Consider the following 19110-nt stretch of genomic DNA (forward strand, 5'->3'; position numbering starts at 1 on the left):
AATGATAAATGAAAGAAATAGTATTTTTCAACTCACCCGATAAAAGTACTGCAGTGCAATCTCTACCATGAAAGTGTAATTACAAATACAAGATTTTTGTTACATAACTGCACTCAAAAAACAAAACAATGTAAAACTTTAGAGCCTACAAGTCCACTCAGTCCTACTTCTTGTTCAGCCAATCGCTAAGACAAAGAAGTTAGTTTACATTTACGGGAGACACTGCTGCCTGCTTCTTATTTATAATGTCACCTGAAAGTGAGAACAGGCATTCGCATGGCATTTTTGTAGCCGGCGTTGCAAGGTATTTACATGCCATATATGCTAAAGATTCATATGCCCCTTCACACTTCGACCAGCATTCCAGAGGACATGCTTCCACGCTGATGATGCTCGTTAAAAAAATAAAGCGTTAAATTTGTGACTGAACTCCTTGCGGGAGAACTGTATGTCTCCTGTTCTGTTTTACCCGCATTCTGCCATATATTTCATGTTATAGCAGTCTCAGTTGATGACCCAGCACTTATTCTTTTTAAGAACACTTTCACAGCAGATTTGACAAAATGCAAAGAAGGTACCAATGTGAGATTTCTAAAAATAGCTACAGCACTCAACCCAAGGTTTAAGAATCTGAAGTGCAGTCCAAAATCTGAGAGGGACAAGGTGTGAAGCATGCTTTTGGAAGTCTTAAAAGAGCAACCCTCCAATGCGGAAACTATAGAACCTGAACCATCAAAAAAGAAAATCAACCTTTTTCATTATCTGAGTTAGATGCCACCAGCAAATGAACATGCATCGGTCCACTCTGCTTTGGATTGTTATCGAGCAGAACCCGTCATCAGCATGGATGCATGTCCTCTGGAATGGTGGTTGAAGCATGAAGGGACACATGAATCTTTAGCGCATCTGGCACGTAAATATCTTGCAACACCAGCTACAACAGTGCCATGCAAACGCCTGTTCTCACTTTCAGGTGACACTGTAAACAAGAAGCGGGCAGCATTATCTCCTGCAAATTGTAACCAACCTTGCTTGTCTGAGGGATTGACTGACCAAGAAGTTGGACTGAGTGGACTTGTAGGCTCTAAAGTTTTACATTGTTTTATTTTTGAATGCAGATTTTTTTTTGTACCTAATTCTACATATGTAAGTTCAACTTTCAGGATAAAGAGATTGCACCTCAGTACTTGTACTAGGTTAACTGAAAAATAGTATTTCTTTTGCTCTTTACAGTGCAAATATTTTTAATAAAAAATAAATATAAAGTGAACACTGTACACTTTGTATTCTGTGTTGCAACTGAAATCAATATATTTGAAAATGTAGAAAACATCCCAAAATATTTAAATAAATGGCATTCTATTATTGTTTAACATTGCGCTTAATCCCACGATCAATCATGATTAATGTTTTTAATCGCTTGACAGCCCTAAACAATTATAAAGATTGTTTGGCTACTGGTATTAAGGTAAAAAGACAGATGGAAAAAAGAGGAAGATGGAGAGGTGGGTGAATTCATGGCCTTCCAGGAAGAACACCTATTGCAGGATTGTATAAGGAGGGTGACATGGGAAGAGCTGAGGGCTTGAATAGGTAAGACCCCAGCCCCAAAGTGACTGGCAACCACAGCTGTATGGGTTTCTGTTTTTCTCCTTTTGTTGAAAAATATTGCACCAGAAAAATTACAGAAGAAAAAGCCACAGGCAACTTCTCTAACAGCTGGAATGTTCCGATTTATGGTAAGTTAGCCCTCATATTTAGCTGGCCTACTTAACCCTTCACAGTTTTTGTCTTACACTCAGGCTTTGTGCTCTGGTCCCTAGCTCCCCAGCCTTCTGCCTATCATGTCTGACTTTGCTTGGCTGGCAGCCACAAAAAAAGTCATCACCTTCGGCTTACTGGGCAGACAAGAGGCCAGAAGCTGAGACTCTCTCATCCCCACAGTCATAATCAAACACACACAGATTAAAAACCATTGTGCCAGACAGAGTGATCACAACTGAGGGTGTTGCACTACACAAGGCCTGGTGAAGTTCCCAGATCTGGCTCAATCCTGCAAATCCATGAATCTCTGGGGCAGCCCTTTGGTCAGTGCCAGGTAGAGTCAGCGTGTGCACCACTTTGCATATCGATGGAGAGTTTGAGAGCATGGTGTGCTATGGTATTTCTACCCATCCTCGTAACATGGTGGAAGAGCATGCAAAACCACTTTTGAATATAATGAATGACTGAAGGAAGGCCAGATCTCTGTAAGATGCTGCCGCCAAACCACTTTATGTTCTGGACTTAGCGCTGACAGTGCATATGAAATGCCTCTAGTCTGACCAAGTCTGCCTGTAGGATGGCCCAGGTTTCTGACCCATACAGTAATACAGGTATGACATGGGTTTGATGTATCCTGAACTTTGTTTCCGTGCTAAGATGTTATTGCATCCATAAGCGAGATATGGACTTCGTGCAGAAGTGGCGAATCCTATTAGTCATTTTGCTGTGAACATCTGAACTCTGCTTGTACCCAGATAGGATGAACTTGTTAACACTTTCCATAATATCTGACCCCACCTGTTCTGGGTTCTGGTGGTCCAGCTCCAAGGTTCTGGACTTTGGTCTCCTGCCATGAGATGTTCAACCCCATAGCCTGCGTGGCATCTTAGAGATCTTGGAGGACAGGGTTGAAGTTACTGGACTTCTCAACAGGCAAGGCAGTGTCATCAGCAGTCTTGTGGTGAACTACTGGTATTAGTTGACCAATCTTGATTCTGATGTGTGAAGTGGCAAGCCCTAATATCCAGTAGGCAGCTCAACAGAATAGTACCAGGCAAGAACGCATCCCTGTCACACACCTGAGGTTGTGTAGAAACATAGGGAAAGTGATGAACCAATGTGCATTCTCACAGCAGTACTGGTGTGAAGATTGTGCACCAGATTTATCTGAACATCTGTTACACCAACTCATTTCAGTGCAAGCCAAACTGCTGGCATGTCAACCGAATAAAGGCTGCTCTGAGTTGGTATATGCTATGTGAAATGGGTAATTAAATTCTCAGTGCAGCTCAACTAGAAGCTGGAGGGTAAGGACAGCATCCACTGCTGACCATCCAACAGTGAAACCTGATTGCTGTGATGACAATGTCTGTTAAGGAACAACCGCATTCTACCAAGGAGAATGTGAACAAGAAGACCTTTCCAGGATAACAATGATACTGGCCTGTAATTGCCACACACAGTGCAAGATTCTTTGCCTTTGTACTGGGACACTATGATCTCTTTCCACACTGCTTGTACTTTGCCTGATGGTCATACCTTTAAGAACAGCTGATGCAGGCCAATGCTCACTGGTTCCAACACACCTTTGAGCAGCTGGAGTGTTACCAGATCTGGCCACTGCACTATATATTGACACTGTGCCTGCTAGAAAACTCTACTCAATTTATTGATTAACACTTATTTGCCTGGGGAAAAAGGCTAAAAATTCCCTACTAAGATGCAAATCAATTTCTTTTCCTAATCCCTATGTCTGTGTAACGGGGTGCCTGTTGCACCCCTGAGCATCCAGTCTCTGGGCCCTGCTCCTCACAGACTCAGGAAAACTCCAAGCTGATGCAACTCCTATGCTCTTTATTTGTGTCCGTTTCCCACCACCAGTTTCCTACTATATACAGGCTATTTACAATGGCTTGGCCTAATACAGGCCTGGTCAGCAACAGAGTAGCAGGCTCCTACCTCTCTCAGAGCCTTCCTTCCCTCCTGGTCTCTGCCACCCTTTTCACTCACTTCCTTATAGCTCCTGCCTAATGAGGCTGGCAGGTGCAGTCAGTGATTAGGCAAACCTAGGCTATTTCCCCTGATTGGGGCTGGAGTGGCAGGAGCTGATTGAGGCTTCCCCAGCAGTGCCCTGATACAACCTGAAAACACGTAGAAAGGTTTCTTTCATGTAAACACGTAGAAAGATTTCTTTCATGTGTATAAACAAAGACCTAAGAACTAACTGACACCCAAACTCACTGTTAAATTGTTCTCCCACCTCAACAGCTCTGATAATTTAATACTGTACTATGAACACGTTGCATAGCCAATTTCATTGTATAGTTTACCTGCAGCCAGACATCCTTTATAAAAGTGTTCTACAAAAAAGAACAATGAAGTGTTCCTGAAGCCTTCACCTCTCCCTTATTAACTGGCTTGGTCCCTAGGTAACTTACAAAGGACACAGTAGTTGTTGGAAATGTTAATGGATTACCAATTACATGAAGATTTGCCCCACCTAGTCTAATAAACTTTACTATAAAATAGGAAAGACACTCTTTGCAACGTATGCTAAATTAACAAGAGTACAACATGTGTAGGAGAACACTGATAGCCACAATTGTGGCGTGGGGGGGGGGGGGACGGACTCCCTTAGGAATCAAAATAAAAGCTTATGCAAAACATTGGACATATTAATCAAATCACCTAGAACTTAAAATGACATTTTTGAAAAGTTAATAGTTAAAGCAATAATTTAGTTGTGCGGATTCCTAGCTGAAAGTTTTGACATTGTTTTTAGAACTGGTGCAAGCACTTTGAGCAAATAAAAGGAGCACCAGTAACTGGAAAAAAAAAAAAGAAAAGAAAAAAAATTACATTTCCATCTACAAATTGTGTATCTACTATAATTACAAGATCCAAAATGAACACCAGTGAATTTTTTTTCTAAAGCTGCCTCCCCCACAACTTTACGTTATACATTTGACAGCAGTTTATGTATAATCAATTTTAGTGTCCCTTGTATAGCAAGTTCCTTCTTTTAATTCAAGACATTTAACCAATGCTGTATTAGAAGCAGGTTTTTAAAAATAAACTGGTCAATTTAAAAAAAATTCAAATAGACAGTGTCCCTCACAACATGTAGAGTAACAATGCTATCTCGTTTTACTGCAAGTGGACTTACATTTGGATGCAGAGCATGTTTCACATGAGTGGTTCAAAACCCACTAAAGAAACTTAGGCCATATCTACACTACAAACTTATGTCAACTCAAATTACATCAGCATACAATTGCCTCAGTCAGTACTTCACTTGTGCATGTGCATACTTGGCTCCTTATGTCAGCAGTCTGCTTAACACCAGGAATGATTGTATTGATGCAGACTGTGATGCACCAGTGATGCATCCCACTGTGTAACTTGCCAACATCTAGCGCATGGTCTTTTGGGAAGTTTTGGCAAAGCATGCTGGGGCTGAAATAAGTCACGCATGGGTGACTGGAATCATGCGGTAAATGTCCCAGTTTCCAACTGTCTCCATCCCATAATGTTATCTGTATCCCACAATTTTCATGCCCTCATTTTACAAATTCCCACAAACCCAGGTGGCCCTCCTCACTGTCCACCATCTCTGACGGAAGCATGGAGCCTGCACAGCTCTGCTCTATTGTCATGAGCATTTTAAGCACAGGGCATATGATCCTGGAATATTTGCAGAGCTGCAATAAATAAAAACCATGATGATTCCTTGGAAGACTGATTGCTGTGGGACATAGCAAGAACTAGTTCAAGGTTGTTGGTAGCTTTCATGGACCAGCTGCAGATGGTGGAGCACCACTTCTGGGCCCAAGAAACAAGCACTGACTGGTGAGTTCACATCATAATGCAGGATTGGGATGACAAGCAGGGGCTGCAGAACATTCAGATGCTCAAGGCCACATTCCTGGATCTGTATGCTGAGATCGCTGCAGCCCTCCAGCACAGGTACACCAAAATGAGATCTGCACTGACAGTGGAGAAGCGAGTGGCTATCGCACTGCAGAAACTTGCAATGCCAGATTGCTACCAGTCAATCAGAAATCAACCTGGAGTCAGGAAATCTATCAGAGGTGGGGGGAGGGGGGGAGAGAGACATCGTGATGCAAGCATGCAGGACTGAAACTCTCGGCAATATGCAGGACACAGTGGATGGATTTGCAACTATGGGGTTTCTGAACTGTAGTGGAGCCATAGATGGCATGCCTATCCCTATTATGGCACCAGACCAGCTTGCCACTGAGTGCATCAATAGGAAGGGCTACTTTTCTACAGTTATACAATCATTGGTGGATCACCATGGATGTTTCAATGACATCAATGCACTGGTCAGGGAAAGTGTATACCATCTTTAAGTGCACAGCACTGTTCAGAAAGCTATGAGCAGGGACTTACTTTCCCAACCAGCAGATTACCATTGGGAACGTTGAAATGCTAATAGCAATCTTGGGGGACCCAGCCTATCCCTTGCTTCCCTGGCTCATGACGACATACAGTAGTTACCTTGACAGCCAAGGAACAATTCAACTACTAGCTCAGTAGGTGCAGAATGACAGTTGAATGTGCTTTTTTTTGTTTGAAGGTTCGCTGGCTTTGTTTACTTCCAATGATTATAGCTGCATGCTATATCCTGCACGATATATGAGAAAGAAAGGGGGAAGAGATTCCACCAGGGTGGAGATGGACTGGCTGGCTGCTGAATTTGAACAGCCAGATACACAGCTATTAGAAGAGCTCAACGTGGATCTAGACAGCTGAGGGAGGCTTTGAAAGACCATTTTAACAGTGAGCAAAAGTATGAGTGTTGTAGTGTACATCACCTGGCCCTACTCTTATGTGTCCTGCTAGGAATCGTGTGGTGACTGCTATGCGTGTCAGAATAGAACATTCTCAATGAACCTATTAATTTTGTTACGATCACTCTCAGAGTTGTGTGACACTATGGGTCTGTCTACACTACAAGCTTAAGTCAACCTACATTAGGCAGACTTGCAGCCACCACAGAAATTACTGCAGTTTTTCATGTACACACTACTCTCCTTCTGTCGATGGTGCACATCCTCTCCAGGAGGATGTCCACTGACTTAAGAGGTATAATGTAGGGCTGAGCTGCCTCCTGGGCTCTCAGCTCCACTCCCCAGCGGGCAGACCCCCTGATACTCCTAGGGGTGCCGCAGACCGTTGAGAAATGCTGCTCTAGAGCCCTGTGGGATAAAAAAGATTGGATCTGCATCTGACCCACAAAGAACCGCATCCATGGATGCGGATATCCACGCAGATATAAAGTGGATATCCAGAGCTCTATTCATCAGCTGTTCCCTGTCATTCTTGTCAATTTCACAGCTCCCATGCTGGAGCCATGAAATTGACAAGGAAGGCTGGTAGGCTCTCTGCTGTGGGCCCCTTGTAGCTCACAGCTTGGGTTGTTACCCCGGAGCAGGCGGGAGGCTCCCAGCCCAGTGCTCCCCACTAGGATTCGGGCTCCCAGTTCCCCACTCCAGGGTTCATTCCTGTGCAGTGGGGGGGGGGGGTGCCTCTTGCAGTGGAGGAGTTATGTCAGTGTACTAGGGCACTTACAAGGATGAAGTGTAGACGCTAACATAATTAGCGTGACGTGAGCTGCCTTACGTTGACCTAACTCTGTAGTGTAGACCAGGCCTGTGAAGCAGGTAATTGGTTGCTTTCAGAATTGCTGATTACTCAGCAGCATATCTTGTGAAATAAGAACTGTGTTCCAACAAGAATTTTTTTCTGTAACAAAATCAGTACCAAAAAAAGCAAATACATTAAAAAGTTAATAAAAACTTAAAAAATTAAGAGAACAGAAGTTATGAAGGGGAATGAACATTAATGTCCATTTCAGCTATACATACAACCACCATGGCTTGCATAGGTCAGCATATGTGAAGGTGTGATTATATTCAATATCCTCCTGAGGCGGTGGCATTGGGGTAGTGCAGCGACCACTAACGTCAATGTGTAATGTTGGGGGGGGGTAGATAGGGGGGTAATAGGGAGGTCTTGAAGTTGAGTTCTCAATGGGCTGAAGAGGGAGGGGAGGCCAGGAATGTTGAATCTGCAGGTCCACCGAAGTCTGCAGCATCTGTGTTTACTGCCTGAAAAGCCCCATTAGGTCTCCCTCTCCTTTTCCTGCTGGGACTCTCCTCCTCTCCACTCTATCCTTCTCCAGGCTGTCAGCAAAGTTTATCCTCCAGACCCAGTGCTCATGATCTGATGCAGCACTGGCTTGCAGGATCTCACTGAACATGTCATCCAGAGTCCTCTTCTTTCTCCTTATCTGGCTCAGGCATTCTGCGGGTGTGGAGGAGGGCCGCAACGGCAGCAGATGAAGATAAAACAAGCAAAAAGATAAAAAAAGAGGTACCATTATCAGCGTATTCACTACAGAAAGCAAAACAAGATGCTGAACTCCTGCCCCTGGCTTCCCTAAAGTTTTAAGCACTAAATTCTCACTTCTGCCTGGGATTGTTTGTGCACAACACCGGCAATGGTAAGCATGACACACCAGGGGTTGGGAAAATGAGGAGGGAATTGCTCAGTTACATGATTCTAGTAGTATAGTGCAATGGCACTGAATAGTGGCACAGTTTTCCAGAGGCAGTGGTTATTTTAGCTGATATCTCACTCCTCAGAGTAACAAAGGCAGGGTGTGCTTCTGGCATCCCAAAGATGCCCAGGCCCATATGCTGCTAGCCTGTGTACTGCAATGGTGCTTCCTGAAGTTATCAATGAGTCGAGTGGGAAACTGTCCTACCACAGAGGAAGGAATAAAGCAGCCTCTCTCTAGAAACCTTCGGCAGAAGATTGCAGAGTACCTCCAAGAAAGTTTCATCTAGATCTCTCAGGAGGGACATCCCCATAAACAAACTGCTCCGCATCAACCTAAATCTAGAGAGGGAATAAAAAGCAGACAGAACTCTCTCTCTTGGTTGTGCCACTACCTCTTCTAGCACAAGTAAATTAATGAAAAGTCAAAAGATTGTGTCCTTGTACATTAGGGGTACCATCCCTGTAATTGAAAATTTATCTATACACTTACCTGAGATTCCATCCCATGCTTGACTGGTGGGACTGGCTGGACTGTGGAGGAGTCAAAGAGGTCCTGGCTTGCTGTGGAGCTGGATCACCCAGTTGACTGTCCCTGTACTCCTCCTCCACCATCACTTCCTCCTCACTGTTCACAGCAGGCTCCTGTGACTTGTGCTCCTTGGAGGTATCCATGGTGCTGGAGGGGGCAGGGAGGTCATGGCGTTTCCACCAAGCATTACATGCAGCTCTTTGTAAAAGCAGCAGGTCTGCATCTTGGCAACAGATCAACTGTGGGTCCCCCAAGCCAGCTGGTATGCCTGCCACAGTTCCTTGGCTTTCATGCAGCACTGCTGCTGGTTCCTTTTCCTGCATCCCCAGAGCAATCTGCTCATAGATTTCAATGTTTCTATGGCTGGTTCAAAGGATGCCTGCACAGCCTCTTCTCCCCACAGGCCCAGGAGATCCAGTATCTCCTGTCTATTCTATCCAGGAGCACATCTGGAGAATGTAACCAGCATGCTCAGCTGGGCACTTGCACTCAACAGTGGAGAACTGCTAGGTTCTCTTACCAAGCCGGGCAATCAAAAATCAGAATTTCAAAAATCCACAGGGCTTTAAAGGCTTCCGGTCTCCATGTTCTATGGGCAATGGAGTTCACAATGGTGACCAGAATGGCCAATGTGGGCAACTGTGGGACAGCTGCTGAAGGACAGTTAGGGTAACAGTGTCAGCACTCACAATGTGTCTACCTAAGTACATCAGCCATGGCTCTATGCCACTCGGAGTGGTGGTGTTGCTATGTCAGCCTACTAGAGCGCTTTCAGTGGTGGGAGACAAACTGAAGTGCAGACCGATGCACAACTAGGTCGACATAAGCTGCTTTGCATTAACCTAACTTTGTAATGTAGATCAGGCTTTACTTCAGCTACTGCCCTAGAGAGTAGTTCAATATGCTTGACCCCTCATAAGAGAATGTTCACTGGAAAACCAGGATGCAAGAATAAGAACATTGTAATTGGATATAATTACTATGAGCGTACATAACTTTGTTAAAAATAGCCACACCAGCTTAGGACTTGTCTATACTTAAAACATTACAGCGGCACAGCTGTAGCATTTCAGTATAGACACTCACTACAGCAATGGGAGGGGTTCTCCCACTGGCGTAGATATTCTATCTCCCCAAGAGGTGGAAGCTCAACAGAAGAATTCTTCCATCAACCCTAGCACTGCCTACAAGAGAAGTTAGATCAGCTTAACTATGCTGTTTAGAGTGTGGATTTTCACATCCCTGAGTGATGCAGCTGGGTCAACATTACTTCTGAATGTAGATCTGCCCTTAGGAGTTCAGGGAGAAGGATTTTTTTTTGGGCGAGGTTCACTGCTGGTGTAAGATGTTGCAACTCCATTAGCTTAGTGAAGTCGTACCAACAGTGAACTTGACCTCTCATGAGATTCAGGTTACATGAAACAACAAAAATACCTTAAAATAATGTCAGGAATTTGAAAACTGACACACACACACACCCCCCTCCAACAAGTAAAGAAAATTGAAGTAAGTTCCAACTTAAGTCTCATGGCTGAAGTTTTCGTTCAGTGACAGTGGTTTTAAACAAAATGTCTACTGCCACCCCCAACTTCCAAGAACAGCTCTGGTAAATAAAATAGGTATTCATTCAAAGTTAGGAGAGAACCTTACCATGCTCAACACTGCCAGCTCATCCCATGAGAAAGTGAACAAGAATATGTAAAATGTAACTGATTACCTGCATTTACTACTCCAGCTATTTATGGTATCTCACTTCAACAAGACTGTCATAAATATAAAGGGAAGGGTAAACCCCTTTGAAATCCCTCCTGGCCAGGGGAAAGCTTCTCTCACCTGTAAAGGGTTAAGAGGCTAAAGGTAACCTCGCTGGCACCTGACCAAAATGACCAATGAGGAGACAAGATACTTTCAAAAGCTGGGAGGAGGGAGAGAAACAAAGGGTCTGTGTGTCTGTCTATATGCTGGTTTCTGCCGGGGATAGACCAGGAATGGAATCTTAGAACTTTTAGTAAGTAATCTAGCTACGTATGTGTTAGATTATGATTTCTTTAAATGGCTGAGAAAAGAATTGTGCTGAATAGAATAACTATTTCTGTCTGGGTATCTTTTTTGTAACTTAAGGTTTTGCCTAGAGGGGTTCTCTATGTTTTTTAATCTAATTACCCTGTAAGATATCTACCATCCTGATTTTACAGGGGGGATTTCTTTATTTCTATTTACTTCTATTTTTATTAAAAGTCTTCTTGTAAGAAACTGAATGCTTTTTTCATTGTTCTCAGATCCAAGGGTTTGGGTCTGTGGTCACCTATGCAAATTGGTGAGGCTTTTTATCCAACATTTCCCAGGAAAGGGGGGGTGCAAGTGTTGGGAGGATTGTTCATTGTTCTTAAGATCCAAGGGTCTGGGTCTGTAGTCACCTAGGCAAACTGGTGAGGCTTTTTATCAAACCTTGTCCAGGAAGTGAGGTGCAAGGTTTTGGGAAGTATTTTGGGGGGAAAGACGCGTCCAAACAGCTCTTCCCCAGTAACCAGTATTAGTTTGGTGGTGGTAGCGGCCAATCCAAGGACAACGGGTGGAATATTTTGTACCTTGGGGAAGTTTTGACCTAAGCTGGTAAAGATAAGCTTAGGAGGTTTTTCATGCAGGTCCCCACATCTGTGCCCTAGAGTTCAGAGTGGGGGAGGAACCTTGACAAAGACGTATGGCGCAAACTGCAGAATCCAGAAAGAAGTATCACCTAAAGTCCTTTACAGACTATATGAACTAGGACCACATACCCCAAGACAGTGAAACACAGACACCTTTGTGGCAGAAATACAGCAGTTATTCACACCATCAACACTGAAATGTTTTAAAGAGGAAAGTAAAGAATAAAAGAATAACTGAAATTATAAGGGAACATTGGTAGGAAGAATATGATTTAAGCTAGGATCTCAAACAAGTAATTAAGAAATTGAAAAAAAAAATCTTTCTGAAAGCCACAGTTCAAAAAGCAGTGATTACAATTACAAGAGGTACAATTTAACTTGTCAGGGTATGTCCACACTGCAGCTGGGAGCAAACTTTATAGCCTGAAGACTTTTGTTAGTGTGGTTGTTCATTCCCTCTGGGGCACCTGGCATTGCCACTGTCGGAAGACAGGATACTGGGCTAGATGGACCTTTGCTCTGATTCTTATGGCTCACCAGGTAACTGGGTGGCTATGAACTTTCCATTGCTAGCCCAAGCCTCCGTCAGTGTGGCAACGTTCACACAGCTATTGTTAGTCCACAAGCATGAGACTCGCCCTCCAACAGACGTCTGTCTATCCAGGTTGGGAGGCTTGCTCCCAGCTGCTGTGTAGTCATACTCTAGGGGTTTTGAGAATATTCGCTTCATAAAAGTATATATATGCTTATAATCTGCATGCTGGACATGTTTGTCCAATATTCAAAATCTGTTTGCACACATTCAGAACATATTGCAATGTAGCATTCTAATCTGAAAGGGAACCTAGGTTAGATTGTTAAAATGTTCACCCTTTATTTTCTTCTCAGTTTGCAGAATTCATACAGTAGTTGGTAAAAGACTTTTTGAATTTCTCTCTTTTTTTCCCCCCGCATCTATATTAGGTCAAGCTCATCAGATATCACTCAAGAACTAAGACCCCAACCCTGTAATGGGATCCATGTCACTGGACCCCCTTGTTCCCACACTGAGTGCTACTGCAGTCAGTGAGGGTTTACTTGAAACTAAAATATTTGTTTACCAAACACTTTTCCCTCCACTGAATGTGTGCTTGCTGGCTTGCTAAAAGGGCAAGTTACCAAGAGACATAATAATGAGGGGAAATATTACTTTAATACCACCTTGCAAATATATCATAACTTGACATTTTTACATGAAATGTGCTAAAAGACATATCCAAGATTATCCTATAAAGCGTTAAAGATCGTTAAGTCCAAAGCTGACTGCGAAGAGCTACAAAGGGATCTCAAACTGGATGACTGGGCAACAAAATGGCAGATGAAATTTCAATTTCAATTGAAAAATATAATCCTGACTATACATACAAAATGATCGGGTGTAAAATTAGCTGTTACCTCTCAAGAAAAAGATCTTGGAGTCACTGTGAATAGTTCTCTGAAAACATCCACTCAACGTTCAGTGGCAGATGAAAAAAACTAACAATGTTAGGAACCATCAGGAAAGGCATACATAATAAAACAGAAAATATCAATGCCACTACATGAATCTCCAATACTATATGCAGTTCTGGTCAACCTATCTCAAAAAAGATATCATAGAATTGGAAAAGATACAGAGAAGGGCAACACATTTTTTATTTACATAACACAAGAACTAGGGGTCACCCAATGAAGTTAAAAGGCTGCAGATTTAAAACCAACAAAAGGAAGTACTTCTTCACACAATGTCTGGTCAACCTGTGGAACTTGTTGCCAGGGGATGCCATGAAGACCAAAAGTATGAAATTTAAAAAAATTAGATATGCACATGGATGATAGGCCCATCAATGGCCATTAGCCAGAACGGTCTGTGATGCAACCCCATGATCCGGGGGTCTCTAAACCTCTGACTGCCAAGAGCTGGGTCCAAACAACAGGAGATGGATCACTTGAAATTGCCCTGTTCCGTTCATTCCCTCTGAGGCATCTGGCACTGTCCACTGTCAGGATACTGGGTTAGATGGACAATTGGTTGTTCTCATGTTCACAAAAAACAATCTTTGGACCAAAATGTTTTCTCTAATAACAGTTTAAGCAAAAATGAAGTCAAATAGAAGTGGAAGACATTCAATATGTTTAGTATATCAATGCATGCATTTTCATCCTGGAAGACCAAAGCATCCTCAAGCTGGAAAGTCAGATCTCAATTAAATCCTGCCACCTCAAGACTACAACCAAAACAAACCACAGCAGGCATTAAACTCACTTTGAAGTAATTTGATATATTGTACTCCATCTTAAAACAGCTCAAGAGGTTGTTGATAATTTGAGTTATCCATATTCCTCGATATGGAGGGCAAAACAGAAAATGCATTCTAGATTCTGTTTTTCAGTTCAGTATAACAGCCTATAAAATGAAGACAATTTTCTTAGTACAGTAGAACCTCAGAGTTACGGACACTTCAGGAATGGAGGCGACTTAATACAGCTTTGAAACTTTACTAAGCAGAAGAAAAATGCCGCTTTTAAGCATCTTAATTTAAATTAAACAAGCACAGAAACAGTTTCCTTACCTTGTCAAATCTTTTTTAAAAAACACTTTTCCTTTTTTAGTAGTTTACATTTAACACTGTACTGTACTATACAGAATTTGCTTTTTTTGTGTCTCTGCTGCCTGATTGCATACTTCAGGTTCCAAATGAGGTGTGTGGTTGACTATTTTTTTTAAAAATAAGTATTTGTATAATTTAAAAAACCCTCTTTATTCCATGATAGAAAGGATTTGTTGTGCTTTCTATCCTTCTATCACACCTGGAGTATCATTATATCACCTTAATTCTGTTGCTCGGTGTTGTACAGAATAGCTACACTGCAGCCTGTATGTACGGGAGACTAATCCTGTAGATTCAGGCAAACCAGACTGTTTAACTCAAGCAGTTACAGTTGAGAATTTAACAATTTTAATGAACAAAGTGTATTAATTTGCCGACATAAATCACTAAAGCAGGTAATAAAAAAAGACCACTGTTGGTAATAGCTTTCAGAAGACCAAAGAAAAGAATCGGCTTTGAATGGACATCCACCAGCTGCAACAATATTCTGTGAAGATTTAGATCCACCACTGTTCATGGCCCCCACATAACTGTGGTCTTTTCTAGATAGGATTTCCCCCAGTTTTATTTAAAGCCAACCTAAATTAAGACTCAATGTCAAACACAAAACACTTACAATATATATTTGCTACGTGCACAGATGCTTGTAATGTTTTGTACCCAGGAACAGATACTGGAAAGATGAGAAACACTCTATGAACACAAAATGCAACAGCTGCCCAATGCCCATATCCAGCAACTGGTACGTCACCAATCAATAACACTGTACACAAATACAACAAATTCCCCGTTTTCCTCCTTCTCCCTGTTTCCCTCCCTCTAAACCAGCTGCTGTTATTAATCTGTATCACCCACTCTCCACACCTTGCAAAAATCAGCAAGTCATTAGAGATGTTTACAATCAATCTAATTCCATAAAACAGCGGATCAAGGGAGAACCGGGAAAGAGGTGGTAGATGCACCAAGCGGTGTAATGGAGATCTGAACACTGAGCAGCTGCTTCCTGCAGTAACGGCATCAGCCCTACACCTCACCCATCACAGGACTGCAAAGAGGTACAGACACACAGTGACCGTTCCTCTCACCACAGCATCTGCTTAGACCACCACAGGAGCCCCCCTCACCCCAACTGCCAGCACAGCAGCTTCCACACAACTCCCAGACAAGAGCCCCCAGCCCATCCCCTGAGTCATCCAAACCAAAAGCTTGAGGCCCCTCAAAACCTCCACACCCTGAGCCTGGCTCCCAACCCCTCGCCTCCCTAACCCAATCCCAAAACCTGAACTACAGCCCCTTGCCCCAGACCCCACATCTGCTAAGGCTTCTCCCACGCATTATGTCCCCCACCACCACCACAACAGTGCCTGCTCTCACTCCAGGACCAGCACCCTGACCCAGGCTACGTCTACCCACCAAGGTCAGAGATCTCCGCCTCTGCCCCTGCCCCCTAAGGCCTGCACCCCCCGCCCAGCCCCTCCCCAAACGCCTGCACCCCCAGCCCAGATTCAGCCCCTCTACCCAACGCCGACACCCCCAGCCCAGGCTCAACGCCTCCGCCCAATACCTACACCCCCTCCCCCAACAGCTGCGACCTTTCTTCGCCAGCCCCTCCTCACAACGCCTGCACCCCTGCTCCGCCAACCCCGCCCAAGGCCTGCACCCCCGCCTCGAGACACCTGCACCGCTGAACCCCCAGCCGCTCCCCCAACGTCTGCGCCTCTGCTCCCCCCCGCCCAGGCCGCGCCCCGGCGGCGCTCAGCTCACCCCGGCGTGTGGAAGAAGTAACGGCGGCGGCACCCCGCTGCGGGTGCTGGGCGGCAGCTGCAGAGTCCCCCCCAGTCTCCGGCGCGCCTCCGTCTCCTCCGCCTCTAGCCCCAGCACCAAACCCCGCCCCGCTCCCCCGACACCCCACCCCGGCAGGGTGCGGCTTCCAGCGGCCGCAGGCCAACAACCGCGCCGCCCATTGGCGGGCGCAGGCTCGGCAAGCAAGCGGCTCTCCCATTGGCTAAGGGAGAGGAGCGAGGCGGGGCGCGGGCCGGGGTAAGACGGAGAGGAGCAAGTGGCGGGAGGGTGGGATCAACGGTAGGGGTGTGGCGGGAAAAGCGAACGGGGCGGGGGGCGGGTTGAAGGCTGGGTTGGGGAACAGAGCCCGGTGGCAGGTTGAAGGTAGGGGGTGGGAGGCAGCTACTTTGAGGGGGTGAAGGCAGATGGGGGGGTTGCGAGCTGAGCACGGTGGGGGTGCTAAGGCAGAAGGTGTTAGCTGTAGGGGAAGCAGAGACAATGGGGTGGTGCACGCTAACGGGAGCTGTGTTCTCTTCACCTCCGAGAATCCGGCCCGGTATTTAGGTCCCTAACTTTATCCTCCCCACCATCAAAATATTGTCCCTCTGCATTATCATTGTTCAGGCAGTGCTATCAACGTGTACAGATAGGACACTATGAATAAAAAAAAAATCCACAAATATTAAATCATTGCTGGTAAAGCATGCAGATGAACCATATAGTGGTGGAATGGTAAAAAAGTCACTCCTACAGAGTGACGTGGATTGGTTAGTAAGCTAGTCGAACATGAACAATATGTTTTAATGTAGCGAAAAACTATATATTCTAGGAACAACTTTTGGGTCATGGTGAATAACCAACTGAACCAAAAAATCCCAGTTCTAAACAGTGCATATGAGTGGAAATATGATCCTTAGTTGTATGAACAGTAACAGTAAGAAGTGGGGAAGAGGTGATATTACTCAGGGCATTTGGTGAGACCACTAGTGCAAAGGATTCAGAAGGAGTTACAAGAACAATTCAAATTCTGGAAAACCTGCCTTATAGGTAAAAATGAAAAAAATCTTTAGTTTATCCAAGAGAAGGTTAAGGGATAACTTGATCACTATTTACTATTTAAGTGCCTATATGGGGAGAAGATTTGATAAGAGAACTGTAACAGACCCTGTTATAACAAGATCCAGTCAGAAGCGAAAGCTAAACAAAGTGAGACCAGAAGTAAAGTGCAAATGTATAACAATGGGGGTAATTAAACATTGGGCCATTTACCTACAGATGTGGTTGGACAGTCCATCACTTGAAGTATTTAAATCAACACAATGTCTTTCTAAAAGATAGCTTCCAGTTGAGTTGTGCTGTGAGCTTGTTTCTAGAATCACATGGTGAAATTTTGTGGCCTGTGTTATGCAGGAGGGCAGATTAGATTATCACAAATGGTCCCTTTTGATCTTTAAAAAAACCCAACAACAACAACTATGAAAGAGCCCTTTCCCAAGGAACTGATTATCCCAGAAAAAAAAAAAATCTTGCTTCAGCCAATTGAGATATCAGACATTAATGTCACCACATTCTATTCACTATCCTTGCTGATTTACTTCCCACCCTTTTGACTACCATCCCCACATATTTTAATGATCTCTGCATCACACCTGCTAGGTCTAAAAAACAGTGCTTTATAGTCAGAAAGCAGACAGGGCTCTTGCTTTTCAAATAAAGGTACAAATCAGTGAAAACATGCTTTCACAGTAAACTTAGAGCACTTGTCCTGGACAAGTTATTAGAAAGAAAATAATAGAATCCCTGATAAAATTATGTCAAGAACTTTCAAGAGCCATAGTGAAGAGAATGTCTCTGAGAGGCTAGTTGAAATACAGCCACTTATTAAGGTTGCAAGACCTGTTTTAGTCTTTGGTTTGCTCACTGGTTGGCAGAGAAAAGCAGTAGGCCAACATCCTGTCCAGCTGGGCTCTGAAACAGTGAGACATGGAGAATGAGATATTTTTGGCAAAGTGGTGCAAGAGTTTCTATTATGTAAACAAAATTCTCAAAAATTATATGTAATAATGCTCAACACTTAACAGACTAAATAAATATTAGATGGCTTCCTTCTGTCTTCTGTCAGAGCCTGATCAATTGGAATTGCAGATGCCCAGCACCTCAGAGGATCAGCCATCTCCATGCAGCCACCATTCTCTACTCCTCTTGTCTCAGGCCTTCTGCCTCGCTCATCTCTCTCTCTCTCTCTCTCTCCCCCCCTTTACTCTCCACACCTCTTTGTACACTTAAAGCTCCAGTCATTCACTCCTTATTCAGGCAAACCTGCCAGTGAAGTCAATAGATATTTTACCAGAATAAGGAATGTTGGAAAAGGCACTTACTTTTATAAGTGCTCATTTCTTTTGCTTCTACAACATCCTGTCCAAAGAGTTTTAGTTCTAAAGAGTAGTGGCACTCTTCTTGCATGGTAATGCTTATTTCACATACTGAAGAGAGAGAGACAGATAGATGCTAAAAGTACGGATTTATTGCAGTAGAGGAGAAGCATCCCTGCAGCTGCAGTAACACACATTTGAAATAGGAGAGAACAGAAAAAACACAGATTACAGTGAGCCTCTGGAATCAACAATTTTCCAGATAATGAAATGTTTTTCCTTTTGTTAGCCAGAAATAGGTCAAAAATCAATATTTGCCCACTCCATTAATGGAAAAACAGTCTCAAGGGACAGCTACCTGTTATTGAAATTGTTCTCTACACCTTCAATTTACAGTTGCTTTGATACACCAGAGAGCTAACAACTAGAATTGTCTGCTACCAAGGTAATTTATGGTCTGCCCACTACAAGCCAGAATGACATCCATCAAGCCATCAACCATTTCTCATTTAAATCCTTCCTCAAGACTCATTTCTTCCACTGTTCCCACCTAACACCAAATTCATGATATTCACCATCCTATAACTTTCTCATTTTCAGATAAATGTAAGAAATAAAAACAAAACCCCAGAACACAGAACCACTAAGAGAGACATACAGATGCCTAGACTGACCATGTGATTGCTGTAAGCCTTTGGATGCTTTCTGGGAGTACCCTGGTCTGTGAGGTACCTTACTACCACCTGCCTTTAACATGAGGAAGCCTTGTCTATGTCATCTGCTAAGATCAGCTCCTC

At 43.7% G+C, this 19110-nt stretch overlaps 1 protein-coding gene across 10 annotated transcripts in view; it reads right to left on the reverse strand.

Annotated features, from left to right (window-relative positions):
• Positions 1–16032, reverse strand: part of ADD1 (adducin 1) — a 128532-nt gene extending 112500 nt beyond the window's left edge. For all 10 annotated transcript variants that reach the window (XM_077815906.1, XM_077815902.1, XM_077815905.1 and 7 more), the window contains exon 1: positions 15924–16032. The gene's annotated coding sequence lies outside the window, so the exon portion shown is untranslated. The remainder of the gene's footprint in view (positions 1–15923) is intronic.
• Between the last annotated feature and the right edge of the window lie 3078 nt (positions 16033–19110).

Source organism: Eretmochelys imbricata, chromosome 4 (assembly GCF_965152235.1).
Source record: "Eretmochelys imbricata isolate rEreImb1 chromosome 4, rEreImb1.hap1, whole genome shotgun sequence".
Lineage (NCBI taxonomy): Eukaryota > Metazoa > Chordata > Testudines > Cheloniidae > Eretmochelys > Eretmochelys imbricata.